Source organism: Neopsephotus bourkii, unplaced genomic scaffold (genome assembly GCF_033783945.1).
Source record: "Neopsephotus bourkii isolate Nb327-2 ecotype Australia unplaced genomic scaffold, CSIRO-AGI_Nbou_v1 NB_941, whole genome shotgun sequence".
Classification (NCBI taxonomy): Eukaryota; Metazoa; Chordata; class Aves; order Psittaciformes; family Psittacidae; genus Neopsephotus; species Neopsephotus bourkii.
Genome location: NW_026901435.1, coordinates 1,841,898 through 1,866,631, shown reverse-complemented (window position 1 = coordinate 1,866,631; position 24,734 = coordinate 1,841,898). Strand labels below are relative to the sequence as shown.

The 24,734-nt window shown below is 40.7% G+C and overlaps 1 long non-coding RNA gene across 1 annotated transcript; it reads left to right on the top strand.

The window, feature by feature from the left end:
• The first annotated feature begins 484 nt into the window (after positions 1-484).
• LOC133214951 (uncharacterized) lies at positions 485-12,897 on the top strand. The gene is made up of 4 exons (XR_009726278.1): positions 485-1,584; positions 4,896-5,067; positions 7,436-7,607; positions 12,584-12,897. It is a non-coding gene; the product is annotated as an uncharacterized LOC133214951 (long non-coding RNA).
• Positions 12,898-24,734: the final 11,837 nt, after the last annotated feature.

The following is a 24,734-nucleotide window of genomic DNA, read 5'->3' as shown; positions in this document are numbered from 1 at the left end:
GAATGTAGTTTATAAAGGGAATCTAAGTGAGTTATAGGCCTGTTGGTCCAGAAAAAATATGTTTACAGCCATCGCAGTATTTCACTTGGATAATGTCAAAACTGCAACATAAAAAATGAAACATGCATAGGAATATTATGCTAAAATTACAGTCTAGGAGTTAAAATGAAATAATGGAAAAACTGTTGAAAAGCAAAATTTTGCCATAATAAAATAAATTTCATTGATATTCGAAAAGGAAAGAAAAATTGCCTCCAATTATATACTGTCAAAGTTAACACAACTCCCAAGTGTTTCATACTTGATAAAACCACAGGTTTTGCTGTAAGATGAAGCGCTTTTTTTTTTATTTAATACTAGTGGAAGTTTATAACTACAATAGCACAATATTGACCTGATATGATCTGTGACAATCCAGCTGTATTAAAAAAATATTGAAGTGGGATTCAGGTTTTTTCTGTGCATCTTAGAAAGGAAGGGGAAATGAATACATATGAATATTTTACAGTGGCAAAAACCATTGGTGAAATCAAGTGGAAGCTGGCAACAGGACTATACTCTGAAGCAGATGGCCTGGGGCTGGGAGATTTGAGTGCCCTATTACAGGAAGAAGTGTGATTTCCTGCAGCCTTAATCTTCCTGGGGTAACCAACTGCACCTCTCCACAAACCTCCTCAGAAGATGATGGGAACTGAGTAACCGGGCACTCACCTGTACTTTAAAGTGCTCTATCTACCACCAGACTCTGGTCCTGGACAAAAAGGGTAGGACAAACTGGGAGGTAGAAGGGAGGAAGTGGCCTTGAGGATCATGCCCTATAATAAGAAGAGATGTGAGTTATCCCTCACCACTTGGTCCAGGGATAAGGGTTTAGCCTATGTGTTGTGGAAACGTTTGAGAGAACTGGGAGCCCCAGTCTTCTGTCCAATTTAACTGAGCTCATCCAACAGCTCCAAATTACTGGACTGGGAGAGAATGGGCTGGTGGGTCTCTGAAAGGAGACATACGTGCACACAGTAAATGCAAGTTGAATATAGAACAGAGAACAGTTTGTGATCACTTTGCTTCTTTGCTATGTGTTGCAATGACTGTCAACTGACATTGTAAACTTAATGAGGTGTTAAAAATCTTAAGACATAAACTTGCAACATGGAAATCCCAGCCATTTTCCCCTAGCTTTTCTGGGAAAGCAGATGGAGGTGATGAAGGCACTGAGCCCAGCTTCCCACACTTACCCAGGAAACTTAACCATCAGCAGTAGTCATGCAGCATTCAGTGAACTAGAGAAAGAAAAACAACATCTACCCTTGGGATCCCAAGCTCCCAAGCACTGCTTTGCCTTCTTTTCAGGGAGTATGTGGCACACAGATGTTAGAAATTATAGGGGAAATAAACTTGAGATTTTTCTCACAGGGTATCTGGATGCAGCATCTTCTCTAAGACAGCCCACCTAATGTGAGTGAGGAGAAGTTCAATCTGTCTTTGTGGATGTCATGGGTATGACTTCATTGACCAACGCTGGGAAAGGTGGGACTGGATTGCCAGGAATCACATTTGGTGCAGAAACATCAATAAAGTTGTGTGGTAAGAGCCTGTCTCTTCCTATGTCAGCTTCAGTCATGCTATTAAGGTGGTGGAGGTAAATAAAATTCACTAAAGACTTAGAAAATAGTGCAAAAAAAAAAAAAAAACACCAAAGAAAACATTTTGTAAATTGCATTTGCCACTGATCCATAAAAAATAACCAAACAACTCTGTGAGCCTACAGAAACAAATGTACAAAGGGATTTTGTTGTACTATCCATGTACAGGAAAGCAGTCACAGAACTGCAAGACTAGTAATGGGAGATAGAAATCTGGAAATAAGAAAAGGCAAAAAAAATGTGGCTCAGTTTTAATTGCATTGACTTTTTTACAAGACATCAACATATCAAATCACTCCTTTGTATTAGATGACATTTAGACAGGAGTCTGGAGGACTAGGCCTCCTCCTCCTCCTTTTTGTTTTGGGAGCAGACTCCAGCCCACTTGCCTTTGTGGATGTCTGGGGGCACAGGAACTAGGATGCTTCAGGCTCTTAGTGCTCACTGCAGTAAAACTTTGGGTGGCCACATGGTTCCAAACTACCCTTGTTGCACTGTTGCATATGTGGGAAACAGCATGTGGTACCTTGGTGCAGCAGGCAGTCAGGCTTTTGGACCTTGTGTAGTAGAGGAAAGATTGATGTGTATCAAGAGTGCACAGATGATTTTTGTGCAGTCCTTAGTGATGTGAAAAAGGCAGTCACTACAGGGGACAGTGCTGGTCAAAGCTCTGCAATGAAACAGTTAGGGCCAGAAGGCCCATGTTTGCTGCAGTAACATAGGCATGCAAAAGGTTCTTTGACACACCTGACCCTAAATGGTGGGTTTCTCTGTCCTCCTCACTCTACTCTTCACTTCTTAAGTGCTGAGGGGAAAGATCATGTTGATCCTCTACCTGTGTCCCATCAAAATTGTTTTTGGTCTAGTCTTGCATGTGTTCCTATCAGCATGAAGTGCAGTATGCAGCTACATTAAGCCAACCCCATCACTAAGAAGGTGTACCTCCAACGAGATTTTTTTTTTCTCTTGCCTTTCTTGATTATGAAGTTTGCCATCGGTTATAAACAGCTCCGAGCGCTATAAAATTGCTAATTCTATGTCACAGCTCTTTTGACTGATCCCATAGAATCTCTATCCAAGACATCTAGATTTAGAATCATGTAATCATAGAGTCATAGAATGCTTAGAGGTGGAAAGAACCTTAAAGATCATCCAGTTCCACCCCCCTTCCATGGGCAGGGACATCTCCCACTGGACCAGATTGCTCAAAGCCCCGTCCAACCTGGCCTTGAGTACTGCCAGGAATGCGGCATCCATGACTTCTCTGGGCAAACTGTTCCAGTGTCTCACCACCTTCATAGAGGGTGTGTATATATGCATATATGTGCACTTACGTACACACAGTTACTTGTGATTATCTTTTCAGATAAAGTCTTCCTGCTTATTTTTAATTTGTAACTAAATACTTTAGATTGCTTTTATGAAACACAGTTAATGTTCACAGAGCAGTACATGGAATTCAGGCATTTCTGCCTTGTAACTGTGGATCCTTACTAACACAAGCTCACAGTATCCTGACATCCGTAGCCTGATGTTCTGGGGCAATATTTCCCCCCAAAGTAAAATGCTATGCTTGCATTTAGTTGCATGGGCCACCAGAATCCTGTGTGGAAGAGAGTTTTCCAGTGACTTAACACAGCACTTAAACTCTGAGGTTCCCATGGGAGTTAGTGATGCACAGCCGACTGGAATTACAAACAACCTTTGAATAGAATGTCTTAGGTGGAACGTATGACTAAATATGAATACCTTTCCATAAAAATAATCATCTTGTCTCAAGCCCAATCTTCTTGCTTTCAGTCATTGCCAAGAAGTGAGATGCTTTGAGACCGCACACTGGCTTTGAAAGGATGCCTTTGACATTTGTTGGATTTGGTTTGATTGGTGATCTTTTTAGTTACGAAAAAAGGAAGAAAGTTAAGAATTGGAATGTCAAAAGCTCTGGGCAGCAAATGTAACTGAGGGGTTTTCTTAAATGCAGGCTGAAACCTGAAAACAAAGTTGGAATCAACATTTAACCAGCAGGGATTAAGTCAAACCATTTCTGTGCCATTTCACTTCCAACTAGTGTGATTGACACAGTCTTTCTGTTTATATTCTTTAGCTGAACTTCTGGGATGCCGATCTTAGAGAAACCACTTAAACCACATTTCTCATCCGCTTGGGTTCTAAACAGCTCCTAGGATTAAATGACAGGCTTGTTTTCTACTAATTGCTCCTTTGCCTGTCATGTAATTTGCCCTATATATTGTACAAGTCCTTCAGTATTTGTCTAAAATCCTGTTTTCCCTCTCTCTGTTAATCTATCTTTTGTTTTTTCTCACCATTCATTGCTTCAGAATGCATGCCTATTTCCCTGCCTCTGTCTGGTTTATGAGTGTTGCTCATGCAGTGCTTTTTTTTTTAATACATCTTTTCTCAAAGCCTCTTTATTATGTGATATTTTTTAAATATCATCTTTTGAATACACTTTATTTGTAATTTATTACTTTTTGGCTCTCCTACTCTCTTACCTTTTCCATTTGTAGATATTTATTTCCCTTGATTCAGTATTTACAGCTCAGTACATTTTCTGTTCCCTGGACCTTCCTGTGTTCCCCTTCTCTGTGCTCATGCTTTTGGTCTCTTTCTTCAGTCATTCTATTTTTGCTTTAAGATAATTTCTCAGTAAAGTCTCTTGGTCCTTCTGTCACTAACCTTTTCAGACTCCATTGTATTTAAGAGATCACTATTTTTGTGGTACATTATAATAAAGATGACTTAGTTCATGTTTATTTTGCAGCCACCAAAGAGATATTGCTCACCATGCAATAGCAAAAGTAGAAAGAAATCTTACAGATTTTATTGCAAAACAGAAGCAGAATATCAAAAAGATCCTCATTTCAGTCATGGTTTCATAGTAGTGTTTAGCTTCTTATCACCATCAGGACATGTACCACCTAATAGCTTTATTCTGATATTTCTGTATTTTCTCAGTGGTAAAGGCATAGAAAATGCTAAAAGAAAAAGTCGGCCCAGATTCTGTGGTAGGAAGTGAATAAAGAGAGTTTTTATTAATTGTCATCGGGTGCTTGCTTGCCATCTCGCTCTCTCTTCCTTTTCCACAGAGAGTAGTGGTGTTTGTATGGAATATCCACACAGATAAGAGTATTCCTCTGGCTGAAACATGAAAAGTCTGTACTGTTGCCAATGAAAATCCTTGGTGATGGTGAAGGCATATTTTTGTGAGCCTACATTCTGCTCTCATTTCAGACAGATAAAACCTGTGCTCCTGAAAGTCAAATGACAGGTAATCTGTGCTTCCGCAAGGAGGTTGCATGATGATCCACCTGAGTTTGCAGGAGTTTTGTGCAAAAACTTGGGACTAATCCTGGAACAAATCTGCAGAAACCAAACAAGTTGTTTGAGATACACATCAGAGCAGGTAAGGAATAGAAGCTTCCTGTTTTTCCAGATCTCAAAAGCAATCTTGCCCTCCTTTGGAATGGTATTATACCACTTCTTAGTCGTAAAACCGAATTATATTAAGTTCCTTCTCTAGTTTTGGTTTGGGCTTTCCATTTTTCACATCCTTAGTTTGAAATATTTTTCTAATATATTCATATTTATTTCCAGGCATCCAGCCTACTTTTATTCTGGCTTTTGCATCTTTTTTTCCTTCTCTGTTTTAGTCCAACGTAAACGATTCCCTTTCAGCACACACAGTACCCTGCCATTTATTTAAGATTGGAAGAAGGCAGGAAAACAGTTTTCACATGCAATTTCTAGGACATGTCCAATTTTGTGGCATGTTTTGGGCAGTCCCTAGATAAAAGACCTGTCATGGTCATCGGCAAAATAAGTTAGTGTGTGTGGCTAACAGAACTTGTCTACGGATCAAAACACTTTGGTCTAATCATAGTCATATTTTAAGAGTTACTTACTAGCAGGTTTTTATGTACTATTTAATTGTATTTGAAAACAAGTGGTGCAGTGTTGCATTCAAGTAGTTTTATAGTCAACTTTTACATTACCTAAATTTGCTTTTCTAGGTATGGGGCCAGCCTGGCTCTTTGGAAATCACCAGCACAGAAAACATGGCAAAGAAAAAGAGAGCTCTTTTGATGTTCTTTGTTTCCAAGAAAGAAAAGCACATTGTTGTTTGATAGAAATGCATGTACTCATTTTCATGGTCAACCTAAGTTTTACAGCCTGGTGTTGGATACTTCCCTGTTTTTCTGGGGGGGGGGGGGAGGGGATGTATTTTTTATTTTAAAAATGTATAGATGGTTTATTCGTTAGGGCAAATTAGCTGCTGCTTTGCAGTGTGAGTTATCACACTAAAGCCAGTGGGTTTCTCAAGCTTATGTCAGGAAGGATATTAGTTCTGTTTTTATATACCTCCCATTACAGTGGGGCCCTGGCCCACAGATATGGTTCTGAGGCTCTGTAATAAAACACAAATATAATAGTTAGTAATGCTTTGGCTCCTTGGGTGGAACATCTGTCTGACCTGCACTGTAACCGAATCCGGCTTTCTTCTTTAGAATAATACCAAGATTGAAATTTTGTCCCTATTATTTGTTACAAAAGTAGGTTGTACCCACATATTTTCTTGAGGCGTTAAAGCCTTTAGTATCAAGAAAGAATTCTATTTTCAGAGTTGTCTTTATTGTAGTACATGAAAATAACACATGAAGTTTTTAGGGTCCCAATCCCTCTTTGAGCTGGATTTGCAAGGTGGGTATTTCGGTATCTATTCCCCTGCAGGGGTTCAGAAGTGAAAGTTTGGTATGCCAGCTCTGTCTGAAGTGCTTCAGGGCATTTTGGCATCCCAGCTGTGATCTGAGCCCACATAAGACAGAACATGGAGTTCTGGCTGGGTAGGAATAAAATGGAAAACACTCAAGAGAAGAAATGATGTTTATACTTTGCCCCTGTGTGTGGCATCTTATCCAAGATGTCAGAAAGTTGATATCCTACATGCAGAGTACTTCATGAGTGAGCAGACACTTCCAGGATGTGGCTTACAGAAGAGGCTGTCTATTGCACATTTGCTAAGCAGGCGAAGGACTCCCTTGGCAGGTAGGAGACTGAGAGGATTCAAAGATGTGGTGACACTCAAGAGAGTACCCTGGTCCCGAAGGCAGATCCTAACCCCTTCCTGGAACATCTGGAGTTGTGAGGATGCTCTCACCTCTCCCCTCCTTATGGAATTGGGCCAGTGTTGATGAGCCAAAGCAGGTCCCTATGTGGCAAGCTGTGGCATTAGCAGGAGGGTGTGGTAAATTAAATTAATGAAAAGTTGAACAGCATCAATTGACAGGAATGGTAACACCTCTTCCCAGCTCCCTGCTCCCTCCACCTTGGTAGCATACCCTCTGGCTCTGTAATTAATGAGCTCATGAAGGACTGAGATGTGGGTTTTGATCCTAGTTACAGATATCTCACAGCTCTAATTAAAGATTAGAAATGTAGTCTTCCTCTCCCCCTGTTGTGTTGGTGCCACTGCCGGACTTGGCTCAGCAGGAAGAGTACTGGTTTGTGATGCTGCCTTGCATTGCTTTGTCCTGAAAAGACGCTCAGCACTGCCAGTACAGAGGCACTTCTGGAGACACTCCAGTGCAGGACTCTAAATGCTCAACATATGCTGGTATCAAAGAAACAGAAAAATAGTTATCTACCAGGACTACAAAAAGCTGCGTAATGCTTTTGTAAGTGGATGGTTTTAGCATGAGTACCTAACTTGCTAAGTCAGGTCACAGGTCTCCTCCTTAAATCCTTCTGGTCCTGTGCTAATTTTTTTTCCAAAGGGCCTCAAGCCTGGCTCACAGACTTCTCGGTGCCCTTGGAAATCTGGCTATGGGTATTTCCTGTGAGCTCCTAACTGTAAGACTCCTACCACATAGGTATTTAAATTTTGGAGATTTTTATGAGTCCTGTCAAATTTCTCCGCTCTTCTCCTCCTTCCTGCCTCTTATTTTGGTAGGTAAAGCAATTTTTATACCTGAGGAACTCAAAATGTTTTTGCATCTTTCTTGTGTTATATTTCCTTCTCTAAACTCCACTAGAGCTGCTCAAATGTACTGGCAATGATGTCCGTATGATTGCTTTTCTCCATTTTAATACATTTAGCAGACCAAAGATTTTAGCTGTTATGTCAGTTTGCCGTGCCAGTGACTTTAATATTTTTAGCTCCCGGTGTAAGGAATGTGTATGACTGAGGATGCTTAAGAAAGTTCGAGGCTCTCTTTGGCAAGAGCACTGAAGACTAAAATTCCTATTATAATACCTTAGCTGAGAAGCAAAATAAACTTAATTCATCTGTATGTGACACCCCCACAACCCTCACCCCCAGCAGGTGGACAAAAACTGAAGAGAAGACTTGGCTGGGAATCTAAGGGAGTGTGTACATGTACGTCAGCTGATGCTGGCATAGGGCAGTAACAATTTTTCTGTGCTCCTGATTCCATTCCCCCTTTCTTCTTCCTTCTCCCACTACAGCAGTTTGATGAAGGTGTACTTTTAGAAAGATAATAAAGATAATTCACTTTCTTTTTTTTTGCTACTGCTAAGCATAGTGCAACTGAACACCCTTCTGGGTCTTGGGCCTTAGGACAAAGCCGTAGTCTAGTCCTTACTGATAGAGCCAACTCTGTCTGTTTGTTTGTTTTAAAAGCATTTGCTACAGTTGTGTCATGAAAGATTGCATAAACAATTCATTGAAAGCAGCATAAACATGCTTAATGATCTATTAGCAAAGACAGTTGGGAAAGCTGATGGTGGGAGAAAGGCAGTTCAGTTGGTGCTGCAGCTGCATTTAGTATCTTCCTTAAAACAGCCTGAAAATGAAACTCTTCAGTTTCTGTCCTAGCAGAGAAGAGCAGTTCATAGCATCATAGGGTAATGCAAGCATGAATGAATATCAGGAGGTCTCTAGTCCAGCTTCCTGATCAAAGCAGGGTCAGCTATAAAATTCTGAAAGGTGATGAAAGAAGAATCAAAGATAAAAGAATTGAGTAGAGTTCAGACATTCAGATAAAAGGATCAAATCTCAAAAAAGAAAAAATACAGGGGTATAAACAGGGAAGCAACAAAGTAGTTAGTAATATATTGGCACAACAGAGAGTCATAGCTCGCAGAGGCGTTGATCCAAAGCCTATTACAATCTGCTGAAAGATTTGCAGCAAAGTGACTGAGCTATGGATCAGGTCCACAGATTGATAGTTCATGGAAAGACAAAGGAGTGGCTTGTAGTGCAGTTTGGCAATAAGAATGCATTGGTAGGCTTGGTAGGTTTTCAGCAGCATTGCTACATGTTAGGGAGAATCTAATCTTGGTTCTCATTACAGGCATGTGGAAGGGCACAAAACAGAGGTCTTTCCCCTGTCTGGCAGGGAAAGAGCCAGCTCTGAGTCTCTGTAGCTGTGGTGTGCATCACAGTCATTCTCTTCTGGGGAGTCCAGCAATCCTTTGAATTTCACAAGATTAGCCCATTCTTCCAGCCTGTCTAGCTCTGAATGGTAGCCGTGTTCTTGAGCATATTGTCTGGTCCCCCTACGTTGGTGTCAACTGCAAATTTGATGAAATTGCACTCTGTCACCTCCTTCAGATTACTGAGGATGTTAAACAAGACAAGTTCCAGTATAGACCCCTGCAATGCTGGCTTGTCACTGTCCACCAGGTAGAGTACAACCCATTAACCACTAACCTGTGAAATCAATTGTCAAACCTGTTTTTTACTCACTGTTTTTCCACCTATTGAGACCTTAATGTCATAACTCGGTACAAGATTATTTTGGGAGACTATCTTGCGTTCAGCAGTAGCAGTTATTTTTCTCCTTCTTCGTAGCTGGTGCAGTGCTGTGGTTTTTACTTTCAGCCTGGGAACAGCGCTGATAACACCAATGTTTTTAGTTGCTTCTTAGTAATGTTTACTCTGACCAGGGACTTTGTGAGTCTCATGCTCTGCCAGGGAGGAAGGGAAGCCAGGAGGAAGCAGAGATAGGACACCTGACCCAAACTAGTCAAAGAGGTATTCCATACCACAGCACATCATGACTACTATATAAACTGGGGGCAGTTAACCGGAAGGGCTAGATGACTGCTTGGTTGGGCTGGGTATCGGTAGGCGGGTGGTGAGTGGTTGTATTCTCTCCCCTTGTTATTTCCCTTATCATTATTATTATTGGTGGCAGCAGCAGTGGTTTGTGTTATACCTTAGTTACTGGGCTGTTCTTATCTCAACCCGTGGGAGTTACATTCTTTTGATTCGCCTCCCAGTCCCTCCAGGAGCAGGGGAGAGGAAGGGGGAGAGTGAGAGAGCGGCTGCGTGGCTGACTGAGTTTAAACCACGACAGAGGCAATGTCAAAAGCCTCGTTGGAGTCAAAGTAAACGACACTCACTTTTTTCCTGTCAGCTAGACATCCAGGAAATTTATCATAGAAGGATAACAGATCAGTCAAGTGTGATTTACTTCTGGTAAATCCATGCTGGCAATCTGCTTTTGCTTCTCCATGTGTCCAGGACCAGTATTTTGTCTGGACCAGGTTTTTGTCTGTAATCCCTGACTTGGTCCTCATACTGTGCTGTTAGCAGCTCTCCTCTCTGAACGCTTTCACGTAGCACAGAGGCCTGGGAAAACTTGTTGGGCTATGACATCTTTATACGCAAGCAAAAAAAGTTATTAAGTACTCCACTTGTCTGCTATCACTCAACCACTGCTCTGTTTAGCAGCCTCTTCACATTTACCTTGTTCAGCCTTTTAGTACCAATCTGGTTGCAGAAGCTCTTTTTTGTGCCCTTGACATTCCTTGAAAGTCTTGACTGCAGCTGACCTTTGACTTTTGTGACACCCTCTCTGTGTGCCTTATGCGGCAATGTATCCAATTTCCTCCTTAATATCCTAGCCATATTTTCCCTTTATGTTGCCTTTTTGCGTTGGAGCTATCATGACTTTCCTGCTAAGTCTTATCCTGGTAAGTCTGGTTTCCTAAGGATTGTGACGAACTGCTGTTTAAAGACCTGCTAGCATCTCTGATCAGCTCATCCTTTTTAGTGAACCTAACTGTGAACTACCCTTAGTTGCCCATCTTGTACCTGAGGCAAGAAGTTATCTCCTTCCACAAGCCCCACTGTATCATCTTTCCAGCAGCTGTCAGGAAGGTTAAATTTCACTTTGAGATCCACGGTCTATGATCCAGAGATTTCCATACAATTGAATTACTGCAATGATAGAAATACAGTGCTGACCAATGTGATGTTAGTGCAGATTGCTTCAGCTATAAAACTGTAAATAATCTTAGGATCATAGGATCATTGAAGATCAAGCACAAAAGGACCTCAGGTACCATTGCCTCCATCAAGGGCACCTGTGAAATCAGACCAGATTGTTCAGGTCTTTACCTGTACGGGTTTTGAAAACGTCCAAGGGTGAAGAGTGCACAGCATCTCTGGGCAATCTATTCCCATACTTGACTGTCCTCACCTTCTTATGGTTAACAGTAAACAAGCAAAAAAAAGAGTTAGAAGAAATGGGTATGTCCATCATCATTTTGTGGGTGGCAATTTAATGCATCCACTAGCAAATATTCATAAACTTCTTTTAATAACTAAGAGATCATGAAAGAAATTATAAACCATTCTGTGACATAGCAATTGAAAGACAAGTACTATTGTCTTCAAAAATTAGTCTTCATTTTAAGATGTCATCAGAAGAATTTTAGTGTGTCAGCAGCTTCTTTTCAGAGGCTCCCTCCATCAGATCTGCAGTGAGTATGGTCATTGCAATACTGCACTATATAATAAGTATTAAGAAATTTTTAAATTCAGCCTTATTTTGCTCCTGTGGTTTGAGGTTACATTGCCACAGACTGAGGGAGGCACAACATTGTAAAACAGAACATTATCTCCTATCGTATCCAAGGCATATGTCTTACAGTGTCACCACAGAAATTTTGTAGAGTAACAGAATGATGTTGCATTGCCATCATATTAGTACCAGTAGCACTCTGACATAATTTTATACCCTCCTTTTCCCACCAGTGTTTCAAGTCTGGTATGGAGCAATTTGGGACATACTTCGGTAATGATGTAGGTTTATAAAGACCATAACATGGATGATTCATGCAAAACTTTTTTTCCTCTCTTTTTTCCTTATTTCTGGACAACTTCTGGCAAAACTTCCAAAACCAACCACTAATATAACATAAATATAGAGGATACTTTTCTATTTCTAGAGGTAAATGTACTTGAAATGGGGCTTTATTTTAGCACTTTAAGGGCTGCCAGCATACAGTCATGTCCTACCATCTGGAGTCATACTCACTTGGAAAGCAAAGTAGTGTCCATTTGCAGTCGTGACTATTTGAGCTAGTTCCTACTTCCCGTCCCCCTCCCCAAGATGTTTTGGTTTTGTTTCTAACAATGGCCATTTTAGCTCCAAGAAAGGTATGCATTTCTAACAAGAATAAGATCCAAGAAGAGACCTCACCCTGAAATGACTGAAAGTGCTATGTGAAAGAAGCGGCGACCCTCCTTATAGTGAGACTCTATTAAGATGAGAGAGGTTTGGCAAGGCTGAGGGATAGGCTGAACAGCTTCCTCTGCATGAGGAATTTACCCCTTTTAGTAGGGAATAGGTAAACGTTCTCCCTGGACTAGTGCAAACACATGACATACCTCTGCACCACTGAAAAACAATCAGACATGAAGTTGTGACGTGTTCATGAGGATATGCTGTAGCAGAGGAGCTTTCAAAAAGACTCTGGTTCTTTTTCCTGTGTTCTTCAGCCTGGCCCTGCCTCTGCTTCTGAGCTTATCTTTTGGGAAGATGAACAAGTTGGAGAGGGCAGGTGAGAGAAGGCATTGCACACTAATCCAAAGAGGTGTGCTGGGCCAGGTGCTTTCCCTTGGGCAATGTGTACTTGACTGAAGCTGTACCATTTCTTTGCTGCTCCAGAGACCAGAGGCTGCAAACTGCACCACTATAACCAACAGTAAGAGAGAAGAGTGTCTGGGATGTGTCAGCTGCATCTGTGCCCACCATTGAAGAGACTGATGGGCAACAAAGGAGCTGAAGAAAGTCTGGCAGAGAACCAGGAACTTTTCCATCCTACAATCCAAACAGATATCCCAAATATCCTGCTGCTGGCCTCTCTGAGACACTGGTGTTTTTGAACTTCTGAACTCTTCATACGGAGAGGTGAACTGTGAAATATTTGAAACAGGGAGCTCTATCAGGCTTTCCCACATTCCAGCAGATGCCTTTTTTTGGTGGGCAGTTGCCTTGGTTTAAACCCAGCCAGACAGCTTGTGCACTCACTCCCAGTGAGTGGTGCCGGGCTGGAAGCAGTTGAGGCCCATGTCCCCTCACCGGGAGCTCCCCCCCTTCCCTGCTCCCGGAGGGATGGGGAGGAGAATCAAAAGAATGCAACTCCCATGGGCTGAGATAAGAACAGTCTAGCAACCAATGTACAACACAAATCACCACCGCTACCACCACTAACAACAATGATAACAGATAATAACAAGGGAAAAGAGTACAATACCACCCACCAAACAACGAGTCCGACCCAGAAGACTCCCTGTCCTTCCGGGTCATTCCCAGTTACATCCTGGGCATGACGTGCTGTGGTATGGAATACCTCTTTGGTCAGTTTGGGTCAGGTGTCCTGTCTCTGCTTCCTCCCGGCTTCCCCTCCTCCCTGGCAGAGCATGAGGCTCACAAAGTCCTTGGCCAAACCAAAACATCATTTTTTTCAGCTCTGTTCCCAGCCCGAAAGTCAAAACACAGCACTGCACCAGCTCCAAGAAAGAGAAAAATGACTGCTACTGCTAAACCCAGGACAGCAGTAAAGGCCTTCACTCTGCTTCTGTGTGGCTTGTAACTGATTTTTTTACAGATATAAATCAGAAATGAAGTGGCTCAGGCTTCTAGGATATTTAAGTTCTTTCTATCAAAAATTAATCAGAACACTGATTCTCAAGTATCAGATGTATGCTTTTTCTGTGTAGATTTTTGTGAATATTGGCTAAAATATGTTCTATTCCAGTTTAGATTCTCACAAATAGGTTTTCACTGCAGACCTGGAACTGAACATAAATCCAGGCCCTGATCACCAAGCCACCATCTGCTCTTTATTTAAGTTACTTCAAAACCAAATGCTTCTCCCATGTTGCCTGCAGTATGTGAGCTGATTAACATAAGTAAATCAGTTAATAAATTTGCAAGTACCATCAGGATATGCCTGTGTAAAAAAACTCGTGTACATAGTTCTTCTGACATAAATTTTATTCAGTTTCTTGCTGTCCCTCCCCTTACTTATTGGTGGCACCTGGCACATCCCACATGGCAGAGGTCTACTTTGTCACAAATGTCAAAGCACTGAACTAGTAATGAGCCACTGCACCTCCAATGAGACGCTTGCATTTTGCCTTCTGTTAATTTCAGTAGGAGCATCATCCCCCGCAAACACCCCAAAAGCAAGAGGCAGACTCCTTCAGAAGGCTATTTAGTTTCTAGGGAAGCTGAGTTGTCATCTGATAACCCTAATTTTAATGTGAGGTTCTTTAGAGAGAATCTGTGTTGACTTGAATCTTAATTTAGGATCCTTTGGTTAGATGAAATGAACCCGAGCTCTTGATAGGACCTAAGTATGTAAGACTTTGAGGATTTGAGCCTAATCTCTTTGTAAAAGAGAAAGTCAAATCTTTCCTATTTGGTCTTTAATGCCAGACAAATTTTTGATTGCTATTTAAAAATAGTAATCTCTGATAATGAATCATTTGTAGAAGATATTACTTGCCTCTAGTTTTCTTTTAAAAGAGCTAGAGATAAGAGAAAAACTGGATTATAATATTTTTATAATACAATCTTTTTTTTTATTGGATTTTTTTTTAAGCAAACAAATCCAGAAAGTCTGATGTTCCGTTTTAATTTGAAATGCATGTACTAATGGAATTAGGTACAAATCAGAGGTTTAACATCTTGAATTTATTAACATTTTTGCATTCCTTTTTACTTACTTAAGTGCCTTTTTGGCTAACCATGTAGAACTGAAATGGTGAATTAGTAACTACACAGAGATCTGGAGTATGGTACACGATTTCCCGTTATCAGATAAGAAAACCAAATCCACAGAATGAGTATAGTTTTTGCAAAGAGAGAGTTGTTTTTACAAAAACGCCTGTTTTGACCTGCTGGTTTGGCAGATAACCATTCATTTAAAACAAAAGATAGATGAAACAGCTTCTCTTTAATCTTGGTGTAACATCTAAAACAGCTGTCGCTATGGGAAATGTATTTCCTGTGCAACTCTCCTGAATATTACATAGTGATCCTAGTCCTTGCCTTATGCACACATTCAGAAAAGAGAAAGGTGGTGGGATTTTGTGTGTCCTTCCTTTCTGCCCTCTGCTGTATTTGATCTGTTCAGCCTGCAAATGTACTGCTTATTTCCATTGCATTTCACTCTATAGAACATGAGACATCTTTTAATAAGCCACTTTCTTGCTATCTTATGAATATTCAGATTACATTTGAAATCACTAGGTGAAACGAAAAGCAAGTTAAATACCAGTACCCACTTGGTTGAGCTGTCTTGCTATTGTTATATTTCTACAGAAATGCCAGCGAAATTTCCCAGGTGTGCTTTCCACATCTCTCATGTGACATCAAAATAAAACCTTTGCATTGAAATAATGCGTACAAATATACTGGTGTTTATCAGGGAAAAAAAAACCCCAAACCACGCATGCTGTAAGTTCATCCAAAAGAAACTACATTAAGATCCGGTGTGAGACAGCATTTTGGATGAGCTCTAAGCAACTTTTCATCAGCATGGTTCTCTGAAGAGAAACACTTTCCAGTGTTGCTCCTCTTTTATAAATGAGCTAACTTCAGACGTTACCAAGCACCCAAACAACTGGGCTGTTTCAGACTTGTAGTACATTAATAAATGATGATGTTTATGAAAGATATTGCAGACATTTTCCAGGGCTGCACAAAGCCCAAAAAAAGAGAAATCCAAAAGAAGTCTCTAAGGTCTTTTGTTGTTTTTTTGGGGGGGGAGGGCAAGGGCATACAAGCTTAATGCAGGAAGTCTACTATGAGTTGAAAGGTCGCTGCCGACTGCCTGTGATCTTGGTGCTAGAGAAAGGGCAGATGTCCTCAGAGCGAGCACGCCGGCTGCCTAAGCTGGCAGCCCTGTGTTTGTTTATTTGTTGTGGCAGTTTCTTCAACAGTAGCTCAGCAGAAGGTTGCTAAATGCAAATATAATTAGAAATGTCTGAAAATCCTTCACTGTGGAGCTTAAGCAGCAGAGGGAATGAGTAAGCAGATCCAGAGGAACAGGCTGTGTATCTCTTCAACGGACTCCTGTCAGAGAAGGTGATACAAATCCTCTCACCTTTTGTTTAAAGTCTCATCACGCAGCTTTGAGGAAGATTTCAGATCACTCATTATGTTTAATGAATGGGATTGCTTATGTATGAAGTCATCAAAATGTTGTCACACCTCACAATTACTGTAATAGGGCCTCTGTGGTGGAAATGAAGTATGAATGCATGAAGAAATCAAACAGCAGGAAACAGGTATGTGTGCATGCACACCTACACTCTTGGCACTACCTGTAGTTTTCTATCTTGCTCAGTGACATCTTTCTTCTGTGTGCTGTGGCTTACTGCCCTCAGTGCCCTCGAGTGTGCAGAGACAGACAAACCCCTAAGGAGCAGGTATGTCTGCAGGTCGATCTCACACATTTCTGGTGACCACCAAGTGCCTTGGAGCTTCCCTGTTGCTCTCCCAGCCTTCTGTGGGGCTATGTGCTTTGCTGTATGGTCTGCAGCAACCATATCACCCGTTTCTCAGGAGATAGTTTGGTATATAGTCGTGTTCTAGCAGGTTCTGATACTCCTCTGACAGGCTTTAAGTGGGGATTTCAGAGGGCTTTAAAGTGCTTTCAACGGCCTTTACTTTGTCTTTCTCTAGAAGCCCAGCTATACAGCATGTCAACATTGTTGGTAGCTTTGGGTTCTTCCTCAACGACTCTATGGACAACTGGCTGAAATCAGAGCTAGAGAGGGTGTACACATACCAGCACCATTGCTGTGAAATGGAATATCAGTGTTTGTCAAACACTCATGCAAGGGATGTGCAGAATATGAGTTAGGCAGACATGATAAAACAGCTCAAGCTGTTGGATTGGCAACTATGCAGTTTCCAGGAATCCGGCTTATAGAGAGAACCAATATTCCTGTCCTTGCAAGCAGCATCTATTCTAAGTGTTGTACTTGCTCTTCACTCCAATTTTGCAGATGACCAAAGAATGAAGATTTTAAAAGGCAGAAGAGAGAATTTATCATCAATTATATAGCATGTATGAAATATATGTATTTTCAAGTTGTTAACAATTTACATGAAGATCTTTGCTTTACACGTGTTCAGGATATTGTCTGTGGAGTCATTAAAAGAAGAAAAGTTCTAGACTGAGTGATGCATAAAAAGCATGTAATATAAATTCTTTTGTGGTGTTCACTGTCCAGAAAACAATCCACTCAGTATGCAAGACATATATCTTGAAGAGAAGGGAGAGGAGAAGCAGTGGAAGGCAGCAGTCATCTGTAATCTTGTAAGACAGCAAACACATCACAGGTGACAATTTGTCAATAAGCCCAAATGCAAATAGAGGAAAAAAACCACTAAGGCTATCACAATATCAGAAAACAGAGGGCTAGAGGATGCATAGCTTTAAGTAATGCAGTTTATGTGAAATGGGAAAGTAGAAAACAATTGCCTGAACTGAGACATGTGCTCTTTTAATTCTGTTCCTTCTCTTGATAAAAATATCAGGCTAAATTAAGCTCTGATGTAACTGCCACAGTCAATGGAGTTACACTGAGGATAAATTGCTGCCATAAATCATCAAAATCAATGACAATTGTGTCTTCATGCCAGAAATCAATCTGGTCCATTACAACAACAATTTTTTTGACACCAAAGCTAAATTTAATTTGTTTTCTATACAACAAAATAAGCTTTGATATGTAAAGAAGTGCCCATGTCCTGGCAAAAATGCCTCCAAGCCTTAATTTACCAGCTACGTGTATGAGAGGGTACAGCGTCCCCTTTCTGCCATTCACTTTCCCTTCCTGTGTGCCTGGTTCCATACCACCCTCCTGCATGTGCTTGAAAGGCAGGGTTTTTGGAGTGCATGGAGGCAGTTGTGAGATAAGGAAACATGCACGCTGTACTGTGCCTCATACCCTGTTCTTGCTTTGTGCAAACACATGCACACCCTACACCTGGTGCATCCCTAAAGTGGTCAAAGAAAATTTCTGCTCCTCTGTGTAACAGCACTGTAGGAGGGTGTATGAATGATGGAAGGGAATGGGAATAAAAGAAAGGAGTTTTGTGTGCTGTCTCAGATTTCTCATGACAAATAAGCTAACATGAAACAAACCAATCCAGACAAAGCAGGGAGCCTTTACATTTCATCCAAGTGTTTTAGTGGGTAGGTTAATCTGGCATGCTCTTGGACCTTGCCTCATTTTGTTGCCATGGGATCCTCCTCATAAACAAAAGCAAAGACCATTCCTGCACATGAGCACAGTGGGAAATACCAGATGGACAGAACTGGAGATGAGAGTCACTTCTTTATGTGGGGAACAGGATGTGAAGTGTTTTTTCGTACTTGCTTCACAATTTTGACTTCAGGGACCTTTGTGAAGAGGCAAGAGTGGCACAGTTCTTATTCTCCTGGTGTGTACAGTGAAGACTTGGGTATGCCCTCCATCCTCATTTTCTCCCTATTCTGCTTTCCAGATGGAACTTACGTTTTTTCATATCTTGTTCTGGACAGATTTTCCTTTGTTGGAAGAGATGGGTGTTAGGAGCTAATTATTAATTTCCTACTGTAGGTAATGCAGTATTTACCAGACATTTGCACTGTAATATGCCCTGAAGTGCAACTTCCTCCACTAGTCTTACCCATTCTGCAAAGAGGGATTGACCTTAGTGACAGCAGTCTCCAGGTTCTCAAATGATTTAGTACCAACTCCAAAATTATACCTTAGAAGAGTGATTCTTAAACTTTCTGACTGGGACTCAAATTCCAGATGGAACACCCACTTCTCTCACTATGCCACCCCAAATAATCACATTAATGATTGTGTTTGTCATGCTTGCAGCTTCAGTTGTAGCTGCTATGACCTTAATGAGAGCCAGTTACCTCAAAGTGGGGGAGTGATTATGCTTTCGCTTACAATAGTATGGGAAAATTTGACTCAAGCATCTGTGTTTCTCCCAGCCCCTCTAGTCAGTCAGTGATGGCTGGGCATCTGATTTCCATTTGTGGGTTAGAAAACTGCATTCACATAGCATACACTCAAGAGCTCACCCCTCAGATTGCACACTACTGACATAGTGATGGCGTTGCCTACTTTACAAGTAACTTTGAGAAACAGAAGTATTATTTTGGCAGCACAACAAACAGTATTTGATGTAGCCTTTGTCTTTTATCAAAAACAACAGCAGAGGCAAACTGAGATAATGTAGGTACCTGATTTTTGTGTGCATGTGTAAGATTCCAGGTTAAGTTAATTCATTCTGTTTCCATTAAAAATTCTGCTAGTTTGAAAGGCTTCATTTACATTCCAGCTAAAGTTTTATTTCTAGCATGAGTCTCACCATTAATCAGAGCTAGATGCAATTTACACCACCTTCAAAGAGCCTGTAAAAAGATAAAGGAAAAATGTTAATCAAATGGCAAAATCCACTGGGAAAAATTAGACTCAGAAAAAAATTGTTTCAGCATGCATGACTTCTGTGGCATTGCCAATGTAAATCTATGCAGTAGGTCACCACAGTGGAGTTCATAGTGGCTAAGTCTGAGGTTTTGCTTTAAATATGTTTTTATAAAAGCATGGCTATCTAGCTGCAGAGTGTTCTGGGGGAACTAAAAATGTGTTTTCAATACAGTATATGCAAAACAAGCCAGATTCCTTTGCTGCCATTACTGAGATGTGCATAATGAAATCATACACAGAACTTCTCTAATTTACTCCATTGTGCAGCTCTTTAAAATCTCATTATGATCTTGGTTTGTTATGGCCACTGTTCACTTGCTAGGCAGCCTGTCTTCACAGTGATTAAGATAATGAAAACAACACTATAGGTCAGGCTAAGGACGCTGAGTTTTACAGGATATTGATTATGTTAGGATTAGTTAGATATATCTTAAATTCTGCATATGTTTTAAATTACATAGACACAAAATTTAGAATAAAATTTTAAAACGGGTTTATTTTTATTATTTATAACCATTTCAACCCACATTTCTATAGTCTTCAAAAGTGCACAATCTAACCTGCTTCAGGTTCAAATTTTTATGGCAGATTTCCTATAGGAAAGAATCTGTGAGATGTAAATATTGAAATGCAAATGAATTGAGAGACCGCTCATTAGAAAAAAAAACAAACCAAAAACAAACAAACAAACCCAAACCCAATTACTATGTTTAACAAACAACCAGAACATTTCCTTGTATACCCAGGTTTTGCAGAAAGCCCATGGGCCTGCAGCAGCTGTAAGCCATTCCTGTGCTGGCAGACCAGGAGCTTGCTGAGGTGCAGCAATGTATGGAGTCACGCTGAGCATGCTCAGACTTCCTCTAATTTACAGTGGCTGTGGGCAGTTCTTGGATCCACACATGCTCCACACTTCCCTTTATCTTAAATATAGGACAAGGAGGACTGACTGGCAGCAGTGAGTAACTCCCCAGCGTTTACGGCTAATTTGAATTCAAAGTAAAAGAACTTCAACCAGATTGACTAGAAAGCGGGTGCTTCAAATAAAAGCTATAAATACCCCTGTGAACACACGTGTCCTTGCTGACCTGGATTTTTGGTAGTTAGGTGTGTTCAACCTTTAGATGAATTAACCTATCTGAGACACTGAACATATTCTGAGTATCATGACAGCGCTCTATCTAATAGTATTGCAACATGCAAAATATTACATTATATGTACTCTGATGTCATTACCCCATTGACTTTGGAAATTAAAATTATGATGTGGAAGTGACAGTATTTGCACACAGGTGCCTTTTATTTCCCTGGGAGTAGGAAATTTGGATGCATATAGCCTTTTTCTCAGCATTTTGCCCCCAAATTTCTTCCTAAAATGCATGCGTTGCTGCCATCACAGCTCATGTTTTTAATAACTGGAAGCATCAAACCATTCAAAAGAAGATACAAAATAAACACTCCTAGGTTATGTCTTTATAAACCATCAGAGGAAAACTGCAAGCTACAAAGATGAAGCAAAAATGTCCTGTTATTTATTATATATGGTGATGACATTATCCCCCAAATGTAAAAATGTAATGGTCTTGTATTGAAAATTATTTTTAATGTGTTGCTTAGAAGGGGTGAAATAGATTTCTAAAAACGCTGAACCTTTAAAATGCCAATTTTAGGTATATATATGACGATAATAATAGCACCTATTGGATGCTGGAAAAAGTCACGGGCTAAATTAATAAATTACATGGTTTGTAACTGTTTTGACAATAATTTTGCAGATTTAACTTTGGTTGAAGATGTCCCTGGTGTATGCAGTCTTTGCAACTCACTCTTCCTAGTAGAAAAACAAAACCAAAACGTGAACACTTATATCTGAAAGCAAATGTTTTGAAGAGTCTCAGTCTTTCAAGGTCATTGATGTGTTTTGGAGGCCTTACTTTTTTTCCTGTGTGATATGATGCTAGCTACCCTGATTTTGTTGGGCTCCCCTGAACTCCCAGAAAATGACCACTGTGGGTTGTATGACAGACCTGGAACAGCTGTTGCCAGCCGAAGCACTGTGGAGCACTAGTACTACAAATTGGTTTCACCCTTCTTGCAAGATGGTGATCTAAGGCAGCCTGGGTACCCAGAGGGGCAGATGATCTGTAATAAAATGTGGTGTTCACCATTTGGAGCCGAAAATCCCATCTGTTGGTGGAGGACAGAAATGGAACACCAAAGTTTCCTATGCTGCAATGTGAGGTTGTTTTGGGTTTGTTTTTTTTTTTTTGCACTTCCATGCACATTTTTCTAATCTGAATTCAAGTCTGATGTCATTTGCCTTCCCTTCCTCAGCGCATATGTGGGTTTTCACACACGCTCATCACTTCAAGGACAAAAACGCCAGGGAGTAAATCCAAATGGCTCATCCATTTTGGCAAAGTTGATTTATCATCAGGATCAAAGCAAGTCTCTGCTTCAAGATGTTTTCCCTGTTGCTTCCCCAGCTTCCCAGGGACTTGTTTCTTCTCTCCGTGCTTCTGGGGAGGTACACCCTCCTATTCTGGTTCTGTGGTATCTTGGTTTCCCTGCTGCAGCTGTGGTGGGTATGGCCTGAAGCCCAGGATCTTGGTGGAACTGTTCCACCACTGGAGTTTTCTTTGTCCTGTCTGGGACAGTCTCCCTGGGTTGCGAAACTTCTTTTTGTCTTTTTTTTTCCTAATATTAACATCACTCATGAGTGTCATGTCAGTGTTTTGAGAGAAAAAATTTTCTTCTGCGGAGAAGTCCTTCCATTCCCTCATGTGCATACTGAAGTAAGACCTAGCAAATTCTGCCATGTATTTGCTAGGTAAAGGTGCTTTTCACAGAAGCAAGCACAGGAGTCTGCAAGGCCAACCTATGTATCCTGGTGCAGTAACATACAGACTCTGCATTAGGCTGACCTTTGCCATGCACAACCTCTTAAAACCTTACCTCTATTTGCTCTGTAGAGATATTTTTATAAATGCCATTTGTGGAAACTAATGAAGCTGTCCTGTGAAGATGAGTTAAATTTCCTAACTAGCACACAGTAGCTATGTGACTGGCCGGACTGGTTTGTCTGGGTCTTCATCCGTGTGGAGGTTTATTTTTCACTGGTAGAACCGGGAATTCCATGTGCAGCAAATGGACACTGCCCACTTTTGGTGCAACCACTTTGCATCAATCTATAGTCCCTACAGAGCTCACTGTGTTCCCTTTAAACAGTTCCTAAATGGTCTCCTGGTAAAGATTAACACAGAAAGATCCTGGGACACGCTTGTATCCCTCCAAAGGGTAAGTCAGGACATTCAGACCGCCTGCTGCAATTTCTGTGCACACTTTCATTTTAGGGGTATGAAGTTACCTAATAAATTCCAACAGCATAATTTTTGGGTCTGCAAACAGGAGCTTTGCACATAACTGCTCAGTGTGTGTAAAGTTCTCTGCTCACACAATATAGAGACGCTTTCGAAAATGTTCTCGAGGTTCACCTCAAAATGCCACTCAATAAACCTATGAGTCCAGGCTAAATGCTTTTGTATTACCATTTTCATCCTCTCACTGCACTTATCGATTTTAGTGGGAGAGAACTGATAGCCAGCATATACTTTGGAGTAAATACAGCAGATGATGTTGAAAATGAAAGGATAGGAGAGCTACCACTAGAACTAATGAGAAAACTTATGACTTTTCTCATTCCTTGAAACTTTTGAGGAATATTTTCAATCTATTCTATCAATCATCTGTAGCACCATGGTGTATTTGATACTGAAATAGGAAACCACGGTATCACACACCTCTGGGAGAAAATCTGTGGCAAGCATACAAATCTGAATGTTGGCACAGTATCACTGATTAGTTGGACTGCAGTGTCTATTGACAGGTGTCCGCATAATGTTTGTAGTTGCCTATGTAGGTTACTGTTAGAGGAATTAGTATAGCAAAGATGCCTATCACTTCTAACAGCTATGTCACTGTTGAAAATAAGTGCTAGCTATCATTCTGCTCATGTCTGTTAGAGCTATGAAAGTTTTTCTCTGAGTGTGTAAAGATGTCATTTAGATTTCCCAGTCAAGTACAGGTGAATAGGTCAGCCCAGTCTGCAGTGGTGGGGGAAGGAGTTCAGTCACTGGTAACACTGTCTGTGCTGCTACTCAGAGAGCAAAAATGAAATTCCTTCACTCCATAGGGAAAAACAGAGTTCCTTCAGACTTCAGGTATCTGTAGCAGCCAAAAGTGGACTGCCTCTGCAAATATACTTACCAGTGGAACACAGGTGAAGATGCTTCTATTGAATCCAATGCACAATATTAAGAAACATTTTTGTTCATTCACAGAAGGAGAGATGGAGAAACATGGGGAAAACTTCTTTTTTAATCAAAAAGGAGACCAATTTAAGTTACTGTATGTAAGTCTCCTGATGTAAGGATAAATACTAGAATTCTCTGGTCATAGAGTAGTTTTATTTCTGTAGTTTGGTGTTCCTACTACAGTTCCTATAGTCCCATTTTATAGCAGAGTATTTAGCCGACAAACTAAAACAAACACTAGGTTTTTGTCATTTGCCTTTTTTTTGGTTATTACAGAAACATTAATACAGCTTGTATCCCAAAGAGAAAAAATAAGTGTGCACAACGTGCCAAAAGCAAGTGCTGTGTTCTTTAAAAGAAGAGAGAAATGAACAGAAACTGTAGTTTTGATAAAAGTGCCAGAAGAATTTAAATGAAGGTATCTAAATTACTGTTATACTGAAAACAGAGAATTAAGTGCATAGTTAAATGGGTATTCCCTGGCACTCACATATCTTATTAAGCAGTGACTTGAGTAAACACACAAAAATGTTCACTCTGTAATGGCACTATGTAGTATTTTCCTCTACTTCTAATTTATTTTGACATGTTCCATGGTATGAACAAATTAAATATCACACATATCTCAAATGTCTCAAATAATTAGATTTATCTTGGTTAATCTTGCTAACTATCTACTCCTCTGTCTGACAATATCAGGTCGATGCTTGTGAGAAGTGGCATGGAGTGGGAGTGCCATGAGCTAAACAGATCTTAGAGAAATGGAGTTGAGGTGTCCCTTGAAGCTGTTGTGGATTTTCAAGAGGGAAAACCAGCTTCAGAAACAGTGACAGTCTGGGAAGTTCTGTTGAGACTGCAAGGACGCAAGCAGGTCAGACAAGGCGTTTGATGCCTGGAACAAAATCACGTGCAAGTTTTCTCAGACCTGGAAGGACAGCACTGTGCTAACCCTAGAACACTGCCAGAGGCAGCCTTCCAGATGTGGTGTCAGTG